The 26,925-nt window shown below is 43.1% G+C and overlaps 1 protein-coding gene across 11 annotated transcripts in view; it reads right to left on the bottom strand.

Annotated features, from left to right (window-relative positions):
• Nucleotides 1-26,925, bottom strand: part of LOC147430000 (pentatricopeptide repeat-containing protein At3g09040, mitochondrial-like) — an 85,940-nt gene that overhangs the window by 39,773 nt on the left and 19,242 nt on the right. For 6 of the 11 annotated variants that reach the window (XM_086496187.1, XM_086496193.1, XM_086496191.1 and 3 more), the window contains exon 2: nt 15,347-15,481. The gene's annotated coding sequence lies outside the window, so the exon portion shown is untranslated. Of the gene's footprint in view, nt 1-13,185; nt 14,586-15,346; nt 15,528-15,592; nt 15,942-26,925 lie in introns of those variants that run through there. The other 5 variants (XM_086496188.1, XM_086496192.1, XM_086496195.1 and 2 more) reach the window with 5 other exon arrangements.

Below are 26,925 nucleotides of genomic sequence, written 5' to 3'. Positions count from 1 at the left end.
TTGATTTTTAGCTATGTATGAAGCTAAAATTCGTAATTTTAAAAGGCAACTGAGACCTGGGCCTGAGCGTGAGCTTGGACTTGGGTCTGGGAGATATTCCCGATCCCGGTCCTACTTTTAAAATTTTTATTTTTTTTTAAAAAAAATAATTTTTTATTTTTATTTTTTTTAAGGATAAGGTCGCCGCGGCCTGCACGAGAGCACACACACACTCTATCTACCTACTTCTAACTAATACACCTAGTGTTACACACTAACACACTCTATTAACTCTCAGAGATCTACTTCCTACTTACTGTACACAGAAAACTAACAACCTTAGTACACAGAGAATAAACACAATACCTTTGAAAACTCCATTAACAAAGAAAACTAACAACCTTAATACACAGAGAATAAACACAGTACCTTTGAAAACTCCATTAACAAAAAAACACACAGTATAACACCAAATCTCTCTTCTCAACACACACACACTCCTTCCCTACCCTTCCTACAATTGAAATTGCACCACGAAAGAAGCACAGAGTGCCATTCAAGCTTAGTGTATGGCATTCCCCGGCAACGGCGCCAAAAATGTGCACGTATGTCGCACGTGTCAATGCAAGGAACTTGCCGATACACCGCGTGCGAGCCACAAATGGCTCCAAGTACACAACAAGCCTAAACTAGTAAGCTCAAAGATGACGATGATGTGTCACTCACCGCTCTACGCTTGCTTCTTGGAGGATTCCTCGCCGCGAAGAAAAGGGAGACGCCGCTACGCCGCGCTCCATTGCCTCGCCGCCGTCGTGTCTCCGCAATGCTCTCTCTCTCTCTCTCTCTCTCTCTCTCTCTCTCTCTCTCTCTCTCACACACACACACACACACACACACGCACGCATACACATACACACAAGGAGATGAAGAAGAAGATAATGGAGATGAAGCAAGAGCACTCTTCAATTGCACAAATGAGAGAATGAGTGAATTTTAGGTTTAGTTGTCTTTTATATGAGCTCACCCCATTCACACTTGGGCGCCCATGCTTAGCCAACTAATCTCTTGAATGTTCCAGTTAGAGTGCGCCTCTCATCGGCGATCACTCTTACCCTTTTTCTATTGGACCGACAAGCCCGGTACCTGACTCTACCAAGTGAATAATACAACGTACGTCGTAGGTGATATGGTGTCTGTGAGCCGTGAGGGTTAACATGCTCGCCGGATTGGTTTGCATTAGTGTGGCGATCTTTTGTAGCCTAATAGGACACTCGGCCATACGATGTGGACCTCCACACTCATAGCATTGAAGAGGTGGTCTCTTGGCAGTGTAATTGATATTTTGGCCTCTTGCAGCAAGAGCAGCTACTTGATAGACATGTTCTACTTGTCCCCAATAGTCCTCCATGTAGTATTGTGGACTTTCTTCAAGCGCATCAATCCCATAGGCAATATTAGGGTCTATATCTTCCTCACAGCCTTCCAAACAAGCAATAGATGACTCACAACCCACTTGATTCACAGAAGTTATACTTGGATGTGGTGGTTCCAGTCCTAGCAGTGTAGGTGGTAAGGGTGTTGTTTGAACAACATTTTGGGCCCTAGGGACCATTGTGTAGTGACGTTTGTTCAAGAGGTGGGGCCAGCATCAATGCAGGCACTCGAGGTGTGTCTGTCCATGCTAAGGTTGGTCTATTGGCCATCGCGCGCTTAAATACTATGCAATCCTTAGCTTGATGACATACCTCTCACATGCATTGCAATTCCCATTGAATTTTACTCTAAAAGTAGTGCATTCATTGGTACTATGCGGACCATAGCATATTGAGCACCATTGTTGCTCCCTTCTTGGATACATATGATTGTTTTGCGGAGCACGATTGTCTCTAAGACTCTTTTGAATGGCCTTGAAGATATTTGCTAAAGTCATCTCAGATATCTTTTGCTCCTTAGCAATAGGCTTTAGGGTCATTGGCTGATGCCCCGATGCTTGCGAGCTAATAGATTTAGGCTCAACAGACACTCTTTCTCCTTGAATCATTAAATTATCCTCCAATTAGAATGCATTGGTGGTGACTGCTTCCCAAGTGGTGATACCTCTAATGACTAGGTCATTGTAGATATCCTCGTGTCGTAATCCCCTAATGAATCTATCAAGCAATTGATTATTGTTGAAACGCTCATTTGGATTACAACGAGAATTCAAATGCTTCAAGCAACTAATAAAATCTCTCATTAACTCTCCTTCCTCTCGTTGGGCTTTCTGGAGCTGAGAGGCTACACCCCAAAGCACTTCTCTCGTATGTATTCTTTCAAGGACAGTCTCCTAAGAGTAGATTAAATCGTTTTTTCTTCCATCCTTAGGGCTTTATATCAATCCCCATCCTTTCCACTCTAAGGTTAGGCTTAAAGCATTACTCTTATACAGGCCATTGTGTTCTCCTAGAAAATCGCATATTTGTTCAAACACTTCGATATGCTTCCTCACATCCCTGTCTCCTCTAAATTTTTTGTGTGAGCTTGGCTATTTGTATTGCCTTACTTCTATGTTCTCTATCAGGCGTGTTACGCATATTCTCAGCAATAGATCAATCGATGGTTTGAGCAAATGCTGCCAAATCTCCTAAATAAGCAGGTATAGTGGCCACAGGTGCGGCGCTCCTGGAACTACATGTGGGATGAGAGTTTGCCTTGGCCTTGGCATACACGCGGCCCTCGGGTCCTATACCTCGTACGGTGGTGTACCACGTGGTGGTCCAAAGTTCATAGGTGTGGTCCTAGGCATAGCCGATGCCGGATACAACATGTTATTGCTAAATGGTATGGCCCCACTTGAATAAGAGCTCGAATAATGCCATTGTGGAAGTTAAGCCCTTGGCATAATTGGGAATGTGAGAGCTACATGGACATGAGGTGTGACAGGTACATAGGCTTGATGCACACCTACTCATCACCGGAGTAGGTATCGTAGCCGTAGTGTCTCCGAGAGATAGATGAGCTAGATTTGGAAAAGTAAAACTACTACTTGTGGGTTCAAACTGTGTTGAAACTCCAGGCGACACAATATATGAAGGGTCCATTGGACTCACTGAAGGAGTTTCCATCTGTGATAGTGTCGGTTTCTAGAAAGCGACTAAACACACTAGATCCAGGCTGCGGGACCGAGACAGATACGTTTTCGTTTACTTGCTCGGAGTTTGGTGTAAGATGCCCTTCCATAATATTGTAGTCAAATGAAGAGTCACTAGCCGATATGTTTGGGTCTTGGGTTGTACTACCTTGGGTTCCCGTCGAGGGCCCGGAACCTAAGGTAGGTGGGTATTGAGAACCCGTGTAAGTCGAAGTGCTCGCTAGTTGCTCGACCTCTAGCACACGACCAGAGCGCACATCACTCGTTTTTTTATGTTTGTTAATGTCTTTTTATGATCGATTTTTGGATTAGAGCGTGTGTTAGCCCGAAACGAGCGTATCGCTCACGGGATCATGGTGTGCTTTACAACACGGCGTTCGGTTACCCGAGTCCTCAAAAGGATCAATTTTTACTTAGGCGTGAGGCTAAAATAAGTAAGTCCAAAGGGTGGCTGAGGCCTGAGCCTGGGCGTGGACTTGGGGAATGTTTCTGATCCCGATCCTTCCTTTTAAATAAATACATAAAAATTAACCTTTTTTTTTAGGATAAGGTCGCCGCAGTCACGCTGCACGCGCGCGCACACACACATACACCTACCTACCTACTTGCAACTAACAGAGCTACTGTTACACATTGTTTAACACAGTACTACAACAACTAATTAACTAACATATCTACTTACTGCACCTTACAGATCTAACATTATAGATCTAATACCTTAAATCTAACACCTTATCAACAGAAAACAGTACATTGCAGCAAAAAAATTTAACACTCTATTAAGAGAAAACAGTACACTACAGCAAAAACAAAGTTCACAAATCCTTCTCAACAGCAACACACCTTCTTTCTCTACCTTTCTTACATCTCGCATTGCACCACAAAGCAGCATAAAGTGTTATTCAAGCTTAGTGCAGGTCATCTCCCCGGCAGCGCCAAAAATATGCGTATCTGTCGCACGTGTCAAAGCAAGGGACTCGTCGTACACTGTGTGCGATCCACAAATGGCTGTAAGCACACAGCCAAATTAATCTAGCAAGCTCAAAAGAGCAAGGGTGTGTCACTCACCGCACTACGCTCGCCTTTGTGGAGGATTCCTCGCCGCGAAGAAGAGGGAGCTACCGTAGTGCCGCACTCAACCACCTCGCCGCCGTCGTGCCGTCGCAATGCTCTCTCTCTCTCTCTCTCTCTCTCTCTCTCTCTCTCTCTCTCTCTCTCTCTCTCTCTCTCTCTCTCTCTCTCACGCATACACACACACAAGGAGATGAAGAAGAAGATGGAGATGGAGCAAGAGGACTCTTCAATTGCACAAATGAGAGAATGTTAACCACCGACGTCCACGGACCGGCCTTGTCGATCCAATAGGAAAAGGACAAGTGTGATCACCGATGAGAGGCGCACTCTAACTGGAACATTGAAGGGTTAGTTGGCTAAGCATAGGCGCCCAAGTGTGAATGGAGGAGCTTATATAAAAGTCACCTAAACCTAAAAATCACTCATTCTCTCATTTGTGCAATTGATGAGTGCTCTTGCTTCATCTCCATCTTCTTCTTCATCTCCTTGTGTGTTGTGCGTGTGTGTGTGTGTGTGTGTGGGTGAGAGAGAGAGAGAGAGTGTGTGTGATCGAGCATTGCGATGGCACGGCGACAGCGAGGCAATTGAGCGCAGCACAGCGGTAGCTCCCTCTTCTTCGCGGCGAGGAATCCTCCAGGAAGGCGAGCATAGGGAGGTAAGTGACACATCCTTGCTCTCTTGAGCTTGCTATATTAATCAGGTTGTGTGCTTGCAGCCATTTGTGGCTCGCACACAGTGTATGGCAAATCCCTTGCTTTGACACGTGCAACAGATGCGCACATTTTTGGAGCCGTTGCCGGCGAGATGCCTTGCACTAAGCTTGAATAGCACTCTATGCTGCTTTGTGGTGCAATGTGAGATGTAGAAAAGGTAGAGAAAGAAGGTGTGAGGCTGTTGAGAACGATTTATGAACTTTGTTTTTGCTACACTATTGTTTTCTGTTAATAAGGTGTTAAATTTTTTTGCTGCAAAGTACTATTTTCTATTGATAAGGTATTAGATTTATAATGTTAGATCTGTAAGGTACAATAAGTAGATATGTTAGTTAATTAGTTGTTGTAGTATTGTGTTAAACAATGTATAACAGTAGCTCCGTTAGTTACAAGTAGGTAAATTAGGTGTGCGCGCGCACGGCGCGATCGTGACGACCTTATCTTTTTTAAAATTTATTATTATTATTATTATTTATTTAAAAGGAAGAACCGGGATCGGGACATTCTCCAAGCCCAAGCTCAAGCCCAAGCTCATGCCTTAGTCACCCTTTGGACTTACTTATTTTAGCCTCACGCCTAAGTAAAAATCGACCCTTTTGAGGATGATCGGAGCTTCGGGTAACCGAACGTTGTGTTGTAAAGCACACCATGACCCCTGTGCTGTAAAGCACACCATGACCCCGTGAACGATACGCTCGTTTTGAGCTATCATACACTCTAATCCAAAAACCGATCATAAAAAGACATTAAAAAACATCAAAAAACGAGTGAAAACGGAGTGCAAAACGTCCAAAAAATCAAGCGAATAACCTCCGAGGATATCCGTCGACGGTTGTAGGGTGCCAAAGGCACATGCATCTGCGCTCTGGTCGTGTGCTAGAGGCCGAGCAAATAGCAAGCACTTCGACTTACACGGGTTCTCAATATCCACCTACCTTAGGTTCTAAGCCCTCGGCGGGGACCCAAGGTAGTATAACCCAAGACCCAAACATAGCGGCTAGTGACTCTTCATCTGACTACGATATTATGGAAGGGCATCCTACACCAAACCTAGAGCAAGTAATCGAAAACGTACTTGTTTGGACCCCACAACCTGGATCTAGTGTGTTTAGTTGCTTTATAGAAACCTTTAGTAGAGCTACTCACTCTGAACCTGCGGCTAGTGAAGTTAACAAAGGTGAGAGAGAGGTAGATTCGCCTTTGGTATCTCAGGGAGAGCCTATACTCCCCAAGAGTATCCACGTCGATATCCTGCCCCCTGCTTTCATGGAAGAACCTGCAAAGCAATCACCTCCCGAAGTTCTACTACCCGATGGTAGGAGTCTTACGGACGTGCAAGAAGTTGAGCGCTATATGCAAGCTGCTAGGGAGAGGAAATGGACAGTTTCCTAGAACAACGTCGAGCCATGAAGAGAAAGACCCCTGGGACAACAGGCATAGCAATCGAGCAATCGAGTGCTCATGAGTTAAACTGTGGGGAACAACAATGCTTCCACCTCAAGGGAAACCTCTAGTACGTCAAGTCTAGAAGGGTTATTTTTCAACGAAAATTGGGAATATGACCTACAAACTGAAACCTTGATTGACCTATATACGGGTTACACATACCATATAGGTTGGTTAGAAGTTGTACAATCTACTTCTAGCGCCACAAGTCTAGAGGAGCGGCAACAGATAGTCTGCAATATCACCCATAACATCATCCAATCAGAGAGGTTAAACCAAGGGATTCACATTCCTTCAACGGGCCTTATGAGATTCTTGGATACGTGCAAGGCCAGACAATCGACACTATCACAGATGGAAACTCCTTCAGTGAGTCCAATGGACCCTTCATATATTGTGTCGCCTGGAGTTTCGCTACAGTTTGAACCCACAAGTAGTAGTTTTACTTTTCCAAATCTAGTTCATCTCTCTCGGAGACACTACGGCTACGATACCTACTACAGTGAACCTTGGACCTCGTTTGTTAGCATTGCACCGCTACCTAGTAGCACAGTGCCCCCAACAATACCTACAGGTATGCATCAAGCCCATGTACCTATCGCACCTCATGCCCACGTAGCTCCCACACCCCCAATTATGCCAAGGGCTTACACTCCACAACGGCATTATCCGAGCTCTTATTCAAGTGGGGCCATACCATTTAGCAATAGCATGTCGTATCCGGCATCGGCTATGCCTAGGGCCACACCTATGAACTTTGGACCACCACGTCGTACACCATCTAGAGCCAGCACCTAGGCAGATCCAGATTAGAGAAACATTGTTCCCTACGCAACAACAACCTCACAAGGTCCATGCACCCCTAGCCATACCTATTGTCATTCAAGAAGAAAGTGACTTAAAAGTCATGGGAAAGTGAGCGTACTCACTTCTTGTTGAAAAGAATGTTCCCACGTCAAGGAACTGAAGCCCAAAAAATGCCGTTAAATATTGCCAAATTGATGGATTTCATGGCTTCAAAGGTTAGAACCACCATCATGTCCAAACTATATAGAGACCCTGAGCTATTCTTAGCTCTTCAAGCTTTCCTCAATGGAGAACTGAAGGTCGGGCTATCACAATTTGCACAGATGGATGGAGCGAGGGAGATGCCAATAGAGGAGAAACACTTAGATCCACAACCCAACCTAGATGAGAACCCTGTTGTAGAAATACATGTTAATAAGTTGGAACAATACTTTGAGAGCGATGAAGCCAACGCAACCATACCAATCACTACCAAGGGTTTAACTGTGAAGGGAATTCTTGATGGTGGCGTTGGGGTTAGCATTGTGACTAAAAATTGATGGGAAACTATGGGAAGACCTCATATCTTGGGACCACAACCATAGTAGTAAAGATTGTCAATGGGTCTATTGTTAAACCTATTGGGATGCTAGAAGATCTCAAGATCAAGGTCTTTAGACATAAATAAGAAATACCTTCAATGTTATGGATCTCCAAACACACTATGACATCTGAGATGATCTTAGGACGTCCTTTCATGAGGGAAGCAAAAATGATGCATGGCTAGTCTAAAAACCATGTCTACTTGCAGTTCCAAGATTCTATCATTTGAGTGGATCTTGTAACTGATCGAGCACATTTTCTAGGAAACAAGTTTAAAATTGATCATAGATCTGACAGCACAATTCACTGGGTCCCATTGCAGTTTTGTTACAAATGTAAAGTGGACACTAATGTTGGGGAAGATTCTCCTTATATGGATGTACTACCTGGGATGACTGTCGGACAATGCGGATTTGAAACACTTAGCAGCAACCATAGACACTTGGGGAAACAAGGGGACGACTTGGGTAACACCTGAGGGGGATGAAATGCCACCACTCGTGCCTTTAAATATGATAGAAGCAATGTATATAGCTTATGTTGACCTACAAGATGAAGGCTTGACTGACACACCTCTACAATACCCTATTGAGCTAAATAACGTCTATGGAAAGGTGCTATATAACGCCTTATTGGACACGGGTGCTAAGTATAATCTGCTCTTATATAGAGTGTGGTGTCAGTTAGGAAAGCCATCTCTATCTGAGAGTATTATCCAAGTCAAGGGTGTCAACAAGAAAAAAACCACGATTTTTGGAATCTGACACACTTCTGTTAGCTATATGACAACGGGGTTTCAACTCAAGACTTTTTGGTCATGCCTGTTGGAACTATGGAGGGTAATATAAACCTGGGACACACGTGGATAATAGCCACCAAATGCACTATTGATTGGGAGATTGGGGGTGTCACAACACAGAAACCAACTCTTAGCATGTTACTCAAGCCATAGTCCCTTAGATATTGCCTCTTACGAAAATAAAACCCAAAATTGCATGTCCAGGAGATTGAACCATATGTCCACATAGCCAAACTGTCTAGAGCTTCAACTTCTATAGTTGAAATAAAGCATGAGACACACAAGACCCATCCTGATATAACAAATAAAACATACAAGTAGGTCCCTAAAGCTTCTTTAGTGACCATAGCTAGTGCTAAAAGACAGGAGCCCGGTAAGAGACGTTCCAATCGCCCCAAGAAATGTAAAGAAACGCTACGTTGGATTCCTAAAAAATTGTTGGAAGCCCAAGGCTACTATGAAGGAAATGATCAAATATGGGTGTCAAAACGTAAATTGTGCTCTTACCTAACACGTGACCGATGTGAGCCCAGTCCTGTATCTCCAAAACGAATTGAAGATCGTGGAAAGGAAAAAATCACAGAATGCTACACACCCACTCCAGAGCTAGTTTGGTCCTGAAGAAAGAACGATTTGTTCCACCTAGCTCAAAAACAAGGAAGTGAAATGAAGCTTCTTGCTCTTCATGTAGTTCATATACAGAAATAGAAGCTTTGACACAACCTCCACCTACCATTGTGCATATCCATACAAACAAATCAGAATTTACACCTCCCGTTGTAAGTTCACCACCTACAACAACGTTGAAAATAAAATCATGGACGAGTACATTACCACCCTTGCAACTCCATGAGGCACCCAAGGTAATAGAGAACTTTTGGCTAAAATCCTCACATATTACCAATTAGAGTAAATGGTTCCAAAAGGTGACGACATCCTTTTAAAGTATGATCTACCCAAGGAAGGGGAGTCTTCATTCACGTCAGCCTATTGAATTATTTCCCTCTTACCCTTCTTTCCCTGCTTTCCAATTTTAGAGATTGTATATATATAGATATATAGTAACTAACCACCCTAGTTTTTTTATAAAAAAGAAAAGAGCAAGAGCAATTAGCAAACGAGTGTGCACAATACTAGTCAAAATCATTGACCCAGACCTACACATGTCACATCAGGTACACTGAAACAGAAACCTATGTCATCAAACACCTAATCATCCTCTATTTGTGTTTACACATATGGCTGATTCTTACGAATATTCTTTTTACCTGTCCCAAGTAATGCATTTATGTTATCCTCATATTTCCTTTGAATGAGATTCGATTGAAAAAGTCGCTTGTGAGAGAAATGTTGAGGAGTTAGAGTGGTTGATCCGCCTCTTGACTACGACGGATTTCTATTCTATCTAGGAAGTTCGCCCAATTGCCCAAGTTTACCCTTTTGCCCAGGCTGAGTATGCACGCCTCGTCACATTCCTCATACTATTCTGCATGGAAGAGGACGAGAACGATAATGGTGATTGGACAGACGAGACACACAGCCTTATCAAAAAGGATCACACCTACGTTGATGATGAGGATGGCGGTTTAGCCTTAGAGCTACCGACCGAGCTCTCCAACCTCCACTTACTTTGATCCTCATCACTCGAGTGATGGAGGGTAGGTAGGATTATTACGACAGGAGTATTTCTGTTTTAGAGTTTAGTGATTAGCAAAGTTCTTTTTCCCCATTGATGTGTCTCTAGAAGGTGGATGTTTGGTGGTGACTATTGTGTAGTTTGTGACTACATAAGGATGTCTTCGAAGGACAACGACAATGGATGTTTACATGTTACAACGGATATTCTCTATTATATCATGTGTACTACTTTTTTTTATCTATGCTTTTCACAGTTACATGTTTGCATCTTGTCATTTGAGTTTCTAACAATGCATAAAATTTATGAAGTTGTGACATTGCCAATTCAGATGCTATAATTTTTCCAAACTTCTAGTACCTTGTTCTTCTCTTTGAATTTTGTCCATTAGTTGGCTTTAAGTAGGTATCAGCACCTTAGGCTAAACTAAGCCACTTCATTGCTAACTTTAATTCTTATATAGTTTATTAATTGTAGTAACTTTAGTAATGTTTTAAGCTAAGATGATATAGTTTTCTTTAGCTTATTCTACCTAAGTGTGACTTGTGTTGTGGAAGTCAATGTGTTAAGCTGGTATTTGAGGCCTCGAGTCTCCCGGCTAGTTTATGTTGAAGCTGCTATTTGAGACCTCGAGTCTCTCAGCTACTTGTAACAACTATGACAACAAAAAAAGAAAAAAAAAAAAAGAGAAAGTAAATAGCACAAACTTCCTTATATTTTAAGTTGATCACACTTAAGTCGTATAAGTGACAAAATCACTAGTCTTTAGACACCGACGAGCATTCCTAAAGTTAACTACTCTTTAGTCGATATTTTTTAATTAACGTTGGTCAATCTAGTACTTACTTTAGCCCTAGCTCTTGTGTACTCTCTTAAAGTCAACCTAATAGACCTTAACTCAATTGCATTTTATTCAAGTACTACGCTTGTTCTAGTTGACAATGTTACAATTCATGATTTTTTTTTTCATTTCCTAAAATATCATGTATGCATCTCACTTATTGCACGCCTACACATACGTCGTTGAGCTTTCACAATGTTGTTTTTCTTTTGCTACAAATACTATCGTGGATCCTGATGCTGCACTGTTATATTCCGAGGATGGAATCTACATCAGGAAAGGACGCATATTAACCACCGCTGTCCAATTCTAGTAGTCATAGACCGGGCTTGTTGGTCCAATAGGAAAAGGGTAAGAATGATCGCCGATAAGAGACGCACTCTAACTGGAACATTCAAGGGTTAGTTGGCTAAGCATGGACGCCCAAGTGTGAGTGAGCGAGCTCATATAAAAGTCACCTAAACCTAAAAATCACTCATTCTCTCATTTGTGCAATTGAAGAGTGCTCTTGTTCCATCTCCATCTTCTTCTTCATCTCCTTGTGTGTGTGTGTAGGTGTGTGTGTGCGCGCGCGCGCGTCACACAGAGAGAGAGAGAGAGAGAGAGAGAGAGAGAGAGAGCATTGCGACGGCACGACGGCGGCGAGGCGGTTGAGCGCGGGACAGCGGTAGCTCCCTCTTCTTCGCGGCGAGGATTATCCACGAAGGCAAGCGTAGGGCGGTGAGTGACACACCCTTGCTCTCTTGAGCTTGCTAGATTAATCTGGTTGTATACTTGTAGCCATTTGTGGCTCGCACACAGTGTACAGCAAGTCCCTTACTTTGACACGTGCGACAGATACGCACAAGTAAATCTTTGTTGTGTCGTAGTAGAATCTTGACTTGGGATGTCCAAGTTTGTTACAGTGGTATCAAAGCACGACCGATTTCTCTTCTATTGGAAAATTGGATCCTTTTCCCGCGACACTTATGAATTCCGACAAGAATCAATCGACTTCTTCTGCATCTGCTAATGCAGGAGGAGATCACGAAGAAGATTTTGATGATCAAGCAGAGGAAGAGTACAGGCCACCTCGGCCTACTCAATACGAACTTGAAGAGATGGAACGTCGACAGCAGGTTGACGAGTGCACAAAGCAGATGATTGAAATTGCAAAGGATCCGTAGTTTTTAAAAAAATTGTCTCAGCAATCCATCGTAGAAATGCACACACAGTGCAGAAAGCCACAGAACCACCCATCAAACCGGCAATCAAGAAATCTCCTTCTCCGAGGATGTTTACAGAGCAAGAATTACAATAGGTGGTTCAGACACAGATCAGTCGGCTTTTGGACACAAACAACAAATCCAAAAAGCAAGAGAAAAAGCACAAGAAAGGGATTGACTTCTCGAGTTATTTGGGTCGTCAATCTTCTTTTGCATCGGCAAGAAAGCAAAAGAAGTGTCTACGATTTAAAAGACTACCCAGTTCTTCTTCTTCTGACAGTTCTTCTAGCTCTTTTGACTCGAGCGAGGAAGATGGAAAAGGCAAAAGGCAAAGCTTCAGAAAGGCAAGAAAAAGGCAAAGAAACCCACATTTCGCCCAATTTCTGCTGACAGTTCGGACTCCGACGACTACATGTTTTATGCAAAGAAGCATTTTTACAAAGCCAACCAATATGACTTTCTCGAGAACAAAAGCAAGAAAATAAACTCAAACAAGGTGGACAATCGATTAAACATGAATCCTTTTCTGGGTTCTGAGATGCTCCGAGGGCTTTGGCCTTCATTCTGCAGTTTGACATAGCTTTCTCTAGAGGGCATTACTCAGAGCACTCCAAGATTAGGAGGGCTACATCTTTCTTCAAAGGAAATGCTTGAACATGGTTATGGCATTCTTCTCAAGTGACACGTTGATAATAGCAAATCCGTTGAGGTGTATCAACATGGCAGTTGTTGCTGGAGTGTCTATGGTAGCTTATTGATCGACTTGGTCTCACTATTTATGTCCACTATGAGCTGCAAAGAAGGTGTTAAAATTTGTAGCATCTCAAGTAAATAGCATAATGTGATCCCAATATTTATTTTGACTTGTAAGTATTTATTTTACTTATTTGTCAAATCTTGGGTAGGGCAATTTGCTAAGGTGCACCATTGTAAAGATATACTAATTCATTGCCAAGGTTGGTTGGTTCAGAATTCTCTCTCTCTCTCTCTCTCTCTCTCTCTCTCTCTCTCTCTCTCTCTCTCTCTCTCATGCTTCTCTCCTTGGTTCATCACTTCCGCATTGTCAACTTTGACAGTAAGAGATACACTCATATGATCCTCCTCGTGCATAACCTTGGACTCTAGCTCCTTTTGCAAGTAAGTAATTTTTGCCAAATTAGAACTGCATACAAAGAAGTTAGTCTATCCCATGCTTGTTCTGTTACTCGTGTTGAGTGAATATGTGGAGGAACGCAACACTTAAAAAAAGTGCAATCAACGCATGAGTTTGTGCATCCTTAGCATCCAAACATGCGTGCTCAACAATAGGCAAAGCAACCCTAGCAGTAGAACTTCTAGAGCTTGCACCATTATCCACGGAACCTATATCCACATAACATCATAACCACACACAGTGGTCCAAATACCCTTTGCAACAAGGAGATGTTGCATCATGCATGCTCAAAGTGGGTAGTTGTCCCCTTTTAGTTTGTCCTCAGCAGTCGGCATGCAAAAAACATCATTGTTGTCAACCATGGCCGGTGGCTAGATATAATGTAAAAGTTGTCTTCGTAGAAGAAAAGCTCCACAAATGTCAGAACTAATATGTGCTATAGAGCACCAATCCATACAGAACTACAAAGTGTCTATTTTGCATAAATCTGCAATGTCAGGAAACCTACACAAAAGGACAAAATTGCCTACGCAAAAGTGCCAGTCATAGAAACTGAGGCCAAAATGAGCCCGAAGGTTAAGTCGCCCTACAAATGCTCACCAAAAATCGCCTTAATCTAAGAATGTGAGCCGGAAAGGTGCTACCGATACTACCTAGGATACCAAAGCCCACTCTAATACCAATTGTTGAAAATACCGTTGCAGAAATGCACGCAAAGATGGATAAGATGAAGGAGAAGCTCAACATCCCACAACATAGGAAATAGTAGTATTGAGTATCATAATACAAAAGATAAGGCTTGCTCTACATTGATGGGTGTACCATGTAAATACAAGTTGGGGTTTTAAAAAAATCTTGGCGACAAAAAAAATGCACTGGTCATACTAAGCACATTCACACACATCACTACCATAATATGGTAACATTTCCAACAATAACTAGTCATTGCATCACCAGAATCTTGTTGTAATAAGAGCAAGAGTTGGGGCCTACCATGAAAACAAAACCTGATCCTTTTGATGGTCCACACGGGCATTTAAGATTCATACATGATCATAGCAATCACCAAAGTAACCTGTCCTTGAATAGTTGTGTTTGATGTTTATATTGCCCCAATGTAAGCATCATGCTGTTCTAGATCTCTTTGAGTGCAAAGAATGCTCCTCCATGTCCACAAAAGTATCCTAGAGACAAAGGTACCCTAAGTCTGTCCCAGAAGGCTGAAGACAAAAAGAAACAAAACAAAGCAGAAGATATTTGCTACCAAACCATTAACATTACCCAAATATAATCATGCCCAATCGATCGAATATCAATAAGGGTAGCTCTGAAACTATAAAAATAGGCTCTTCTATAAAAGTCAAGCACATTATAGCTCCTGCACTTATGACATTCTGCCACAAGAAACTAGCAAATAGTGTAACACAGGGTGCCCACAAGGCAAAGCCAATAGAACTACTTTGTAAATGGCATTCTATTGTATCAACTTTCCACAAGAGAAAAAAGCACTCATCTAAGGTTGTAAGCAAGACGCACACTTTAACACTGGTGCTAAAACACAAAGACGAACCATGAACTGGCTACGACATATTCTAATAAGCAATAAATTGTAGGCTCAGGAGCACAAACAAGCACTATCTTCCCTCTTCAATGGGAGCATGGAAAAAGCGCATATGCTGGCCTATCGGTAAGGTTATCGTAAGCTGCAAAAAAGAAGTCAGAAGTGAAATATGTAATGGGATGCTGCTCGGCCTGGGATAACTAGTGGTCAGAATGTAAGCTTTCTAGGGGCAAAACAACCATGACAAACAACATTTTGCTTGATTTCCCCCTTTCAATGTCTCACTTTTTCCCTTGGATAAGCATTGAAGAAGCACTCAACTAATCCAAATGCCCTTTCACAACAAAAACCCCTCAAAATTCGTGTGTAAGTTAAGGTGCTTTTTCATAGCAAAATTGACAGAATAAAGAGGGAGTGTACCTTCATAAAAAGATCAGGAGTCTCATCAGCACGTGCAATTAGGCAAGCACCCATGACTCGCACGTAGGAAAAATCAGCCTCCTCAGTAAATAGTATTCGTTGTAGACTAGACAACAAGCTCTCATACAAAGCAATCTGCAAACAGAAAGAGCCTCTTTACCATCACCCATGCAACTTGAACCTACATCAAAAACTCTGAAATGAGGTGATGATCGTAATGAAAAGCGAAACTCTTGTAAGGCAAATTCTACACTAGTGGGATTTGTGGTGAGGCCACATTGAGGATGATGGTGAAAACTATGCCAATAATAGACAAGAAGGGAAGACCCCACCAAAAAAGTTCCCTGCAGGAACCACAAGCAATGACCCCACCAAATGCTTACTGTTGGGGATGCTGTCTCTTGAACTGCATTGATTGTAGGATATGCCCAACAAGGGACCAGCAATGACCCCACCAGTTGCATACATATTGATCAAAGCATTTGCCATATCCTTCTATAAATACATCCCCAAAGAGTACATTAGGAGAGATACCCTTGCGTCACATCTGCTCAAAACAGTCCAACCTTTCTGGCCCTGACCTGTTGGGCATATCCTGCATGAGCATGAGCATGAACCAAGGCCTTCATCCTCGTAAACATGAGGACACAGCTGTGCACAAACGAGAGAGAGAGAGAGAGAGAGAGAGAGAGAGAGATGAAATGAAATGAAATAAAATATTAAATGTCTTCAAAAGGCAAAAATGACCTATGAGACCAAAAGTTGCATCCCAATAGAATCTGATACTCTGTTTGGAAAGCTATGAAAATAGAAATTAAACAGAAAATCTAAAGTCTAGGTATTTCATAGATCGATGGGTAGGTGGGAGGGGACAATAAACATGGTGAATAGGGTAGGGCAGATGAGAGCTAGAGACTATCATATACATCAATACACTGGAGGAGTGGGGGAATAGGGGGTAGAGGCTCAAGGTGTACAATAGCTCATCTCAAGAGATCAAGCATTGGTCTTTGTTGTAGGCTCGTTGTAGGGTGTCAATGTCCTTGATGAGAAGAAGGTCATGTTCGATATTGACTAATGAGGATCCTAATCCGCTTATATATGCATCTCTAGCAATGTGAGGATCCTCGTCGCTTGGGGCGTCTGGCTCGTCCTAGCTGGACAGCTCTATCAAGTGATGTCCCCGATTTCTGACTCTCCAGAGGGGATGCAACATCAATTGGATGCATTGCACAGGTTTGCTCATAATAGTGGTTTGTCTGTCAACCTTTGGAAAACCAAGGTTATGGTGTTTAACACTAGGTTGGTAACCTAACAGGACATAAAAGTGTCCTTTCAGGGTTTTGAAAAAAACCTCCAAAACCATAGTAGATCCACTCATTTTGTAAAATCCTTTCATGAGGTTATAGTTCAAGGCCTACTACACATGGAAAAAATAAGAAACTTGTAAAATTTTTCATCTTTTGGTCACACCAAGCCTCCAAAGTTGATGGACCAGTACATTTTCATCAAAACAGTCATTTCTTACATTTTGTTGCATAAAAATAAGATTAGGGATTTTTGTAGGACTTGAGATAAATTCCCTAGTTAACTTCAATGTGTTGGTGATCAGAACATATGATTGCTTCTCACTCACTATTTTTTGTTTTGCCAAAAGAAATAGGTACAAAAAAGTTGAATTTTTACCATTCTGCAAACCTATCACAAAGTTTCTATAGCCACGCTCAATACAAATAATATATGCATGTTTTCTTAGTTCCCTATTGTCCTTTATGTTCATAAGGAGCCATGGAGCATGTCAAAAGAATAATACATCTCTTACCAAGGGGAATCTTGGGGACAAAGATGAAGTGCTAAATACAGCAAACATGAAAAAACTGGGTTCAACATTATGAGTTGTAGAATCCCATAGAAACTATTCAATATCTAATCAAATTTGATCCTTATGACTAGATATGGTTACTACCTACAAAATGCATGTAGTTGTCACAAGAAACTAACAATATTGAAAAAGCTATACTTGATATACTAGAATGTTTCGTTTTCTTCTATAATTGAAAAAATCAACCATCGTTGTCTACTATGCAAAATAGGGTATTAGGTGCCCCAAAACTCAAGGAATATTAGCTTTATGTTACAATATGCGACATAGAAAATCAAAACTGCATTTGGATATCATGAAAGCCACCAAAAAAATCATAGAAGAGCTAAAATTGGCTAAAAACAAGATTTGATAATTTTTGTAATTTGGTCATAACTTACAACTTTAACATTTATTTCTCCCTAGAAGCATCAGGACATGTTGAGGACTACTAAAGATAGTTCTCTAGCATTATAGACCTCACAAACATGAATTCTAGAGTGATATAGTTGCAAAAAGTTGAAAAAAGCCAAAAACAGGACCCATTTTTTCACACAATTTAGGTTGTGAAATGTTGTGCAAGGACAAGGTTAAAGATGGAATTGCATTGTTATACGGAGTTCAAATATGGGGGCCTTCCGTGGACCACCACGGGAGGAAAAGTAGCACTGATGGATGGGGAGGTATGGAGAAGCCTTTGGTCTCTACTTGCACGGCTTATTAGAGCCAAGGCTTCAGTACCACATGACATTATTCGAGCAGAGCTAGCCCCCCCCCCCCAAGCGGTTGAGGCGCTTACCAGATCATTCTTCTTTATACACCGTTTGTGGGACCTTCCCATAGACAGATATGCCCGCTTAGCACTTGAGTCCTCTCGACAGTTAGCTTTGCAGGGAGACACAACATGCTGGTTGTAACAAACTTGGACACTCCAAGTCAAGATTCTACCGCGACACAGCAAAGATTCACTTCAAAACAATTCACAATTGATTCGACACGGCCCGGCGGAGTTCCGTGCCTAGAGATATTGGCCCCAAAGTCTGGCGCCCCTTTCGGTATTTCTTTTTGTATTAATCTGTGTTCAAAGTACAAGAGAGTGGGAGGGTTCTCACTCTCAGACTCTGCGTCCAAATGCTCTGAGAAGTGAGGGCCCTGCCCACTTATTTATATGTTACAAGGGATGCCCAAAAGCAGAGCCCCAAAAGCTGTAACTTAAAAGCTTCTTAAAATAAAGCAATAGGTCAAAAAAAAGCTGTCCAGCGTAATTTCAAGAATTCCGTATGCTTTTGCCATGTCATCGGCTGGTCATCGCAAAAGAAAATTTCCGTACAGTCTGTCCCGCTTTTTGCGCCCAATTCACGGAGGTCCGTACGGTATGCCACATCAACATGTCAGCAGTTTTTCCGGGACTGTCTGTCAGCCGAGGTGTGTGTGTGTGCTCTGCTGCCCCACTTTGTAAGTGTGTCCAAGGCTATGCCACATCACCAATTTGTGGCATACCCCCCTCTTGAAAGCATTGTAATCGCCCTCGATTACGCCTCCAAAACAGACAAAGGCCATAAACTGTCTTAGCATACACTGACTGTTAGTACCGACGCACTAGGAACAACACATCTAGCACATGTACCAATCAACAGTCACATCACAGGACATCACATGACAAATCACATTCAAAAATCATTCCAATCTCAGACCACGATTAATCGGCAACGTATTTAGCAATCACATCTAGATCCAGTCGGGACCTATCAAATGCCCTATTAACTAATCTTTATTGCAATCATGTCTATAGAGATTTATCAGACCGAAATGCTACAATCATTTTGTTTATCAGTTCCTGCACTTAGACAAGTCAAGTACAAATCAGTATCATATTATCGGGAATTCCAAATCTTAAAGTCATTACAGCAGAATATTGTGTATCCCTGAAACCCAATAGGGACATCAATGACTCTATAATCAAAAATCGGGGCAATCTATTGACAAAGGAGCGGAGTGACTCCCCTCTCATGCAAGCCCGTTGCACCCAATTCCACCCATGCTGAAATCGGGGTTCTATCGAAGTAGACTATGTTAAACCGAATGCTTCAAGGTAAAGATTCACAATCGGAGGAGTATCTGCCAGGTCCTCCTCCCCCATCCACTTCGCATCCAATGCGCGATAGTTCTTGAAATTAACCAAGAACCGTCTTATCGCTTTACCTTTTATCTTTCTATCTTTATGTGCCAATATCTGTTCTGAAACGAGTATCTCCTCACTTTCCTCCACTTCGGGTTGCTCATCTCGCTCCCCATCATCGGGCACATCGCCTTTCAAAGGCTTCAGGAGACTCACATGAAAAGCATTGTGAATTCTCCAAGTATCGGGCAGCTTCAATCTAAAGGAGGCATCATTTATCTTTTCTTTTATTTGGAAAGGTCCATAGTATCTGTCACCAGCGTGTGACTACTATCTATCCTTTTTGTTGATTTCTTTCTTATTATCTATTTACTTTCACTTTTTGGAAACACCCCTCGGGAAATCTAACTGCCCTGCATTGCATAGCTAGTGTGGAACTGTCCAGAGGGAGTCCAGGCCTGAGGGCAAGAGAGCACTAAGGTTGGACAAGGACTATGGTTAGCCAAGTGGGGTCATTGACTAGCCAAAGTGGAATCCTTTGCTACAGAGGCTACATTTCAGTTCTGGATGTGGCCGCAGTGTACAAAGAGGGTCGGATGACCTAGAAAGATACAATGGCAGCATCTCCTAAAAATTAGGGAACTGCTATTTTGGGACCTGAAAATGTGTTGGCGTCATTACCTCCGGAATGACAAAGGGAACATTTTCTTATTCTGCCGTGAAGTCAACTGGGCAACCGGTTGGGATATTTTTAGGCGGCAACCCCGAAACGGGAAAATGCTTGTAAATGTGCCAAGTGGCACATTCTGGTGCAGTTTCTAATGCAAGAGAGAGTTGGCGCTGAATTTTAAGCTGGGAGAGGCTCATTTGCAGCTTTGGTCACAGGTTAAGAGCTATGGAGTGCTTGCTTTCCCTCTTATGCACAGTGCGGTGCCAGGAGTGATGCCCTGCACGCTACGCACTGCCCTCTCTCTCCCCTTTGGCAGTATGTTATGCCCCTCTAGTGGGCTCTTCATTTGACCAATGTACAGTTGTGTGGGTTCATGCGCGATTGCCGAGGCAAGAGCCTCTTGCACAGGTACTGGATTAGCTAGCGGCTAATCCCCCCGCAGGTACAGGTGAATTCGGAGAGGTTTCACGCCAGAAATCTCGTCCGATTCAAAGGGCAAGTAGCCCTACAGGTGCGGGAGCTCGAGGACTTGCTAGGGATGCGACCGGCACGCGGAACGGAGCCCGAAACAGTGAATTACAGCCTGCTGTGTATTTTTGCAGGTTTAGGGTTTTGGCCCTAAACGGACCCTAATACCCCCAGGAGGTTCGGGGACGCAAGGGGACCGCTGTACAGGCGATCTGGCGCATTTTTCAGGGCTGAAAACAGAGAATTCAGCGTGCTGCAGATTCTCGCCAGGTTTTGCAAAGTGCCCGTATGCGTCGGGAAAGTCAGTCAATGCGTGGGAATACTGACCGTGAAGGGTTCTAGTACAGTTATGCTGCCGAAATCGGGCTGGAACAGTGGAAATTCAGCCGAGTTTGTGCGGGGCAGCTTGTAGGAACCACAGCGTTTATTCCCTCTTTTGAATAATAAAGAAATACCGAAAGGGGCGCCTAAGTTAGGGGCCAATCTGGTGTCCGTCTACTCATACAGGTGCAATCTAGCAGCCTGTATCCCTCTCCCCTTGGTTGTGTCTTGAAAGTACAGGTAAAATAGACGACTAATAATGGGTGAAAGCTAAATCAAGGTTTAGAGTAAAGTCTACCGCCCTTTTTGGATTGAACAGGCCGGTTACAGTATCTCATGCTAAGCTTTGGAAAAAGCCGCTCCTTTCCTTTTTTCTTTCTGAGGCGTACCTTCTCAAAACGTAAGAGCACCCAATCATTCTCCTTTAATTTCAAATCGCGACGATGTCAATCTGCTTCCTTTTTGTATCTTTCTTGAGATTTCTGTAAAGCCTCCCGGACCTTGGCAAAAGCAATGTCCAAGTCCCTCGTGTACTGGTCCGCTTCAAAAATCTTATCTTTCGTCCTTAAGAAGGGTGGAACCTTCGGAGCACCTTCAAAAATCTCAAATGGCGTCTTCCCCGTGTCATAAAAAATACGGAAGCGTAAACTAATTTTTAATTGTACTTCAAATACTCAAGAGAATTAGAGAGGGAGAGAGAAAGCTTGACACTTCATTAAGGACCAGAAGATGGGCTGGTCCCCCCCATAAAGAGATTATCTTTATTACTAAGGGAGAATCTTTACAAGCATAGGAACGGGGCAATAGCCCATCCTCTATTCTTTCTTTTCTGCTTTTGACTGAGAGAGTGCGAAAGCTACTCTCTGAATACTGAGAGGATTTTCCCTCTACTATGAGATTTTGGGATCGAAAACGAGAGTCTATCTTCCACAAAACTCAACGGAAGCTCTTGAAATGAGAGTCTACCTTTCGCTAACTGTGTCCCTTTATGCATAATCATTCGCGCTGTAACAGACTTGGACACTCCAAGTCAAGAATCAACCGCGACAGCACCAAATAACCACTTCAAAACAATTCACAGATCACAATAGATTTGCACTGGCCCGGCGGAGTTCCGTGCCTAGAGATATTGGCCCCAAAGACTGGCGCCCCTTTCGGTATTTCTTTTTATATTAATCAATCATCAAAGTACAAGAGAGCGGTTAGGGTTTCACTCTCAGACTCTGCGTCCAAATGCTCTGAGAAGTGAGGCCCTCACCACTAATTTAAAGGTTACAAGGGATGCCCAAAAGCAGAGCCCCAAAAGCTTTTAATATCAAAAGCATCAGTTCTCTCTCTCTCTTAGAGAGTCTTTTCTCTTTTTTTTTTATAAAAAAAAGCAAAAGCAAAATTCGCGTCGCTCATCATTTTCCAAAAAAAATAAATAATAATAATAATAATAATCCGCCTCCGCGATTTTCGGAATTTAGGGTTTCTAGCAAAAATTAGGGTTTGCAGGAATTTTAGGGTTTCTGGCAGAAATTAGGGTTTATGTTGTCCGCCACGTCATCACTTTGTGACATACCCCCCTCTTGAAAGCATTGTAATCGACCGCGATTACGCCTGCAAAACCGACAAAAGCCATAAACCGTCTTAGCAGATACTGACTGTTAGTACCTACGTACTAGGAACACACATCTAGCACATGTACAAAATCGATAGTCACATCACACGACATCACAGGACATCACCAGACATCACAGGACATCACATGACATTCAACATTCATTGAGATCTTAGACCATGATTTATCGGCAATGTAGCTAGCAATCACATCTAGGTCCAATCGGGACCTCATCGATGTCCGATTGACTAACCCCTATTGCAACCATGTCTATTCGAGATCAATCAGACCAAAATGCTGCAGTCATTTCGGCTATCAGTTTTTGCACTTACAAGAAGTCAAGAACAAATCAGTATCATAATCAGGAATTCCATTTCATAAAGTCATCCAGCAGAATACTGTTAGCTCTCAGTATCCCTGAAGCTCAAAGAGGATGTTTCAGTGACTTTAGTATCAAAATCGAGGCATCTGTTGACAAAGGAGTGGAGTAACTCCTCTCTTGTGCATCCCACTGCACCAGATCTTCGGCCAGGCTGAATTCTGGGTTTCATTTGGAGTAGACTATGCTAAACCAAAAGCATCGAGGTAAAGTTTCACAATCTGAGGGGTATCTGCTAGGTCCTCCTCCTCCATCCACTTCGCATCAAGTGCAGGATAATTCTTGAACTTAACCAAGAACCGCCTTCGGACTTTACCCTTATTCTTCGTATCCTTATGTGCCAAAATCTGTTCAGGAACAAGGATCTCCTCGTTTTCTTCCACTTCGGGTTGCTCATCAAGCTCCCCATCATCAGGCACATCACCTTTAAAAGGTTTCAAGAGATTCACATGAAATGCATTGTGAATCCTCCAATATCTGGCAGTTTCAGTCGGAAGGAGACTTCATTTATCTTTTCAGTAATCTGGAAAGGGCCGTAGTATCGCATACTAAGGTTTGGAAAAAGCCTCTCCTTTCCCTTGTTCTTTCGTAGGCGTGCCTTCTCAAAACGTAAGAGCACCCAATCATCCTCCTTCAATTTCATGTCGCGACGATGGCGATCCGCTGCCTTTTTCTGTCGTTCTTGAGACTTCTGCAAAGTCTCGCGAACCTTGGCAAAAGCCGTATCCAAGTCTCGCGAATATTCATCCGCTTCAAATTTCTAATCTTTCGTGCTCAGGAAGGATGGAACCTTCGCAGCAGTTTCAACAATCTCACATGGCGTCTTCCCCGTCGAAGAGTGTATCGTGTTATTGTAGGCAAATTCCACCAAAGGTAAGTTCTTTTCCCATTGAGTCTTCTGATCCGAGATACAAGACTTCAATAAATCTAAAATCACTGAATTGGCAATCTCAAATTGCCCGTCAGTCTGCAAGTGGAACGATGACGAGAACTGCAACCGCGTGCCAATGTTCTCCCAAATTGCCTTCCAAAACAAACTCATAAATCTGGGGTCTCTGTCGGAGACAATCGTCTCAGGCGTGCCATGTAATCGGAAAATCATCGTGATCATTCTGTATTCTCGGGAGATCAAAAAAAATGAAATCCATTTCAATATTTTCCCAGGGACGGGTGGGTATGGGTAAAGGCTGTAACAATCCCTGTGCCTTATGCCTGTCAAACTTGACCTTCTGGCATACCAAGCAACTGCGCACAAACTCTTCCACATCCTTCTTCAGTCTCCGCCAAAAGAAATCTCTCTCTACCCCTTTCATGGTGGTAGCAATGCCGCGGTGACCCGTAAAAGGTGGACAGTGGCAATCAGTCATAACCTTTTCCCTCAACGGCTGTGTAACGCACAACATAGTCTTTTTCATCAAGTAGCCTTCCCGAAGGGAGTATCCAGCTACTGTCTCCCCATCCCGTATCCGTGTGAAAATATCTGCAAAATCTGTATCTGTGGCACACTGATCGACCATATCCTCGAAGCTCCTATGATGTATCGCGGAAATAGCCAGAACCAACGGTTTTCGAGACAAAGCATCTGCCACCACATTCTTCTGTCCCTGCACATGGACAATCTGGAAGTGGAACTGTGACAAGATGTTCACCCACCGCATCTGCTTTTCCGAAAGCTGCTTCTGTGACAAGAAGTAGCGCAAACTCTGATGGTCTGTAAAGACAGTAAAATCCGCTCCGAGTAGGTAATGCCGCCACTGAGTAAGAGCGTGGATAACCGCCAAAAGCTCTTTCCCATAGATCTGTGCTGTCATCTCCGGCCTAGAGAACAAACGGCTCTCGTAAGCTATGACATGGCCTTCTTGCATCAAGACCGTACCCAAACTACGACCACAAGCATCACAAAATACTTCAAATGACTTTTGCAAGTCCGGCAAAGTCAAATCTGGTCCTGTAGTGAATTTCTCTTTCAATGTCTAAAAGGCAGTCACCTCTGTGGGTCCCCACGAAAAAGGTACTCCTTTTTGTGTCAAGATATGCAAAGGGGAAGCAACCTCTGCAAACTTTCATATGAACCGCCTGTAGTACGAACACAGTCCCAAGAAGCTTCTAACTTCATGGACATTCCTCAAAACGGGCCAATCACGGATAGTCTCTATCTTGGCCGGGTCCATTCGCACTCCTGCTGCTGACACAATGTGTCCCAAAAAGTGTATCTCTAGTAGGAAAAATTCACTTTTCTTTGCATTAATCACTAACGTGTGATCTCGTAATGCCTGAAAGACTTGAAGCAGATGATCTCTGTGTTCTGCCTCATTCTTGGAGAAAACAATGATGTCGTCAAAGAAAGTGCCAACAAATAGCCTGTACTCTCGAAAAATCCTGTCCATCATCCGGTTAAATGTCGCAGGAGCATTGGTTAAGCCAAAAGGCATCACCAAAAACTCAAATAACCCAAAAGTCGTCCGAAAAGCTGTCTTGTAGACATCTCCTGGCGCTATCCTGATCTGATGATATCCACTCTTCAAGTCAATCCTGCTAAAGCACGAGGATCCCTGTAACCTGTCGAGTATATCATCGATCCTAGGAATCGGAAATCTGTTCTTGATGGTGATTTCGTTGAGAGTGCTATAATCCATGCACATTCTCCAAGATCCGTCTTTCTTCAAAACCAACAACACTGGAGAGCAATACGGTGAAGTACTAGGCTGGACAAGACCCTTTTCCAAGAGGTCTTTCACTGAGTTCATAATCTTTTCATTCTGTACTCGGCTCACACGATAAGGTGGCCGATTCGGTGGCATGCTTCCAGATATCAGATCAATGGTATGATCTTCAGGCCCTCTCAAAAGCAATCGGCATGAGCGTGGAGAAAAAAATCTTGGCGTTCTTTTCTTCAGGTCAAAACATATTCAACCTTTATCCATCGTTCAGTTCTCCCAAAAGAATGAGTAAGAAAACTGAAGTTCATCAAGTACAATCTCTAAGCCCTTCATTTATCAAAGTCGCTTTCTCGGCCCGGTAGTCAACCACGGCGTAGTTCTTGTGGTACCAAGGGATCCCGAGTAGAACGTCACTCACGTGCCCTGAACACCCCTGTCATTGCAAACGAAGTTTGCCAATGCTCGGTGTAATGGCAACATCCCATCCGGGTGCCAGTCGAACTACCTCCGCCTATGGCGTCAGTCTGTCGAGCGTAGTTCCAAATCGAGCCGCCAATTCCAAGTGAAAAGAAGTTGGCCTTGGCTCCTTCAAAAGAGCTTCCTGATCCTTCGCTTTGCCCCGAAAGCGGCAAAGTTTGTACTTTCATTCATTAGATTCGGTGCAGGTCCCACGCCATGTGGTACCAGTTCTGCTTTTCTATCTGCCTTTTCTGCCACATTCCTCAGCTGCTCTCGAACTCTCAGACCTGTCGTCGTTTTTATCATTCTGTTCTTTCTGTGCCTTATCAGGGCACTTTGCGGAAATATGTCCATGTTTCCCGCATCCAAAGCACTTCCCCTCTCTGATGAAGCGAGCTCTCTCCCCAGGAGTAAGCTTGGGTTGTGCATCCTTTTTCTCTGGCTTGCTCTTTTTCTTTCTACTTTCATTCCCAGAAGTCTGTTCGGCTCGTTGTGTCATGTCCTCATCTGTGGGGTAGGTCAGACTGTCAGAGTGAATTGCAAAGCCCCGCTTCGCATGACTCATCAACTCCTGAATAGAAGCTGACTTCTGTTCCAAGCAGTGGTCTCGAATCTCTATAGGTAGACCCAAGGTAAACCGCTCAATCTGTTCTCTGAACGAGATCTTCTTGAATGAAGAGGCGGGTAGAAAAGAGCTCCAGAATCTTTCACAATAAGAATTCACTGTATCGCTCTTGGTCATCCGGAGATGGTTCCAAGCAGCTCGTATATCTCGCTCAAACTCTTGAGTCAACCAAGAAGAAATAAAAAGCCTCTTGAATTTCAGCCATGTAACTGGCACAGTCTTGCTTAATAAAAGCGTGGACCACCAAGTACGAGCATTCCCCTTAGAGTAAGAGGCAGCTCTCCGAATCTTGGAGTGCTCTGAATAGCGTCCTCCCGCGAAAGCGATGTCAAACTGCTGTATAAAAGACAAAGCCTTCGAAACATCTGAGTATCCTGAAAAGTATCAAACTTGATCGAGTGGCCACCTTCCTTA

Source organism: Adiantum capillus-veneris, chromosome 22 (assembly GCF_014529385.1).
Source record: "Adiantum capillus-veneris isolate H3 chromosome 22, ASM1452938v2, whole genome shotgun sequence".
Taxonomy (NCBI): Eukaryota; Viridiplantae; Streptophyta; class Polypodiopsida; order Polypodiales; family Pteridaceae; genus Adiantum; species Adiantum capillus-veneris.
The sequence above is the reverse complement of the archived record's forward strand: the minus strand, read 5'-3'. Positions and strand labels throughout refer to the sequence as shown.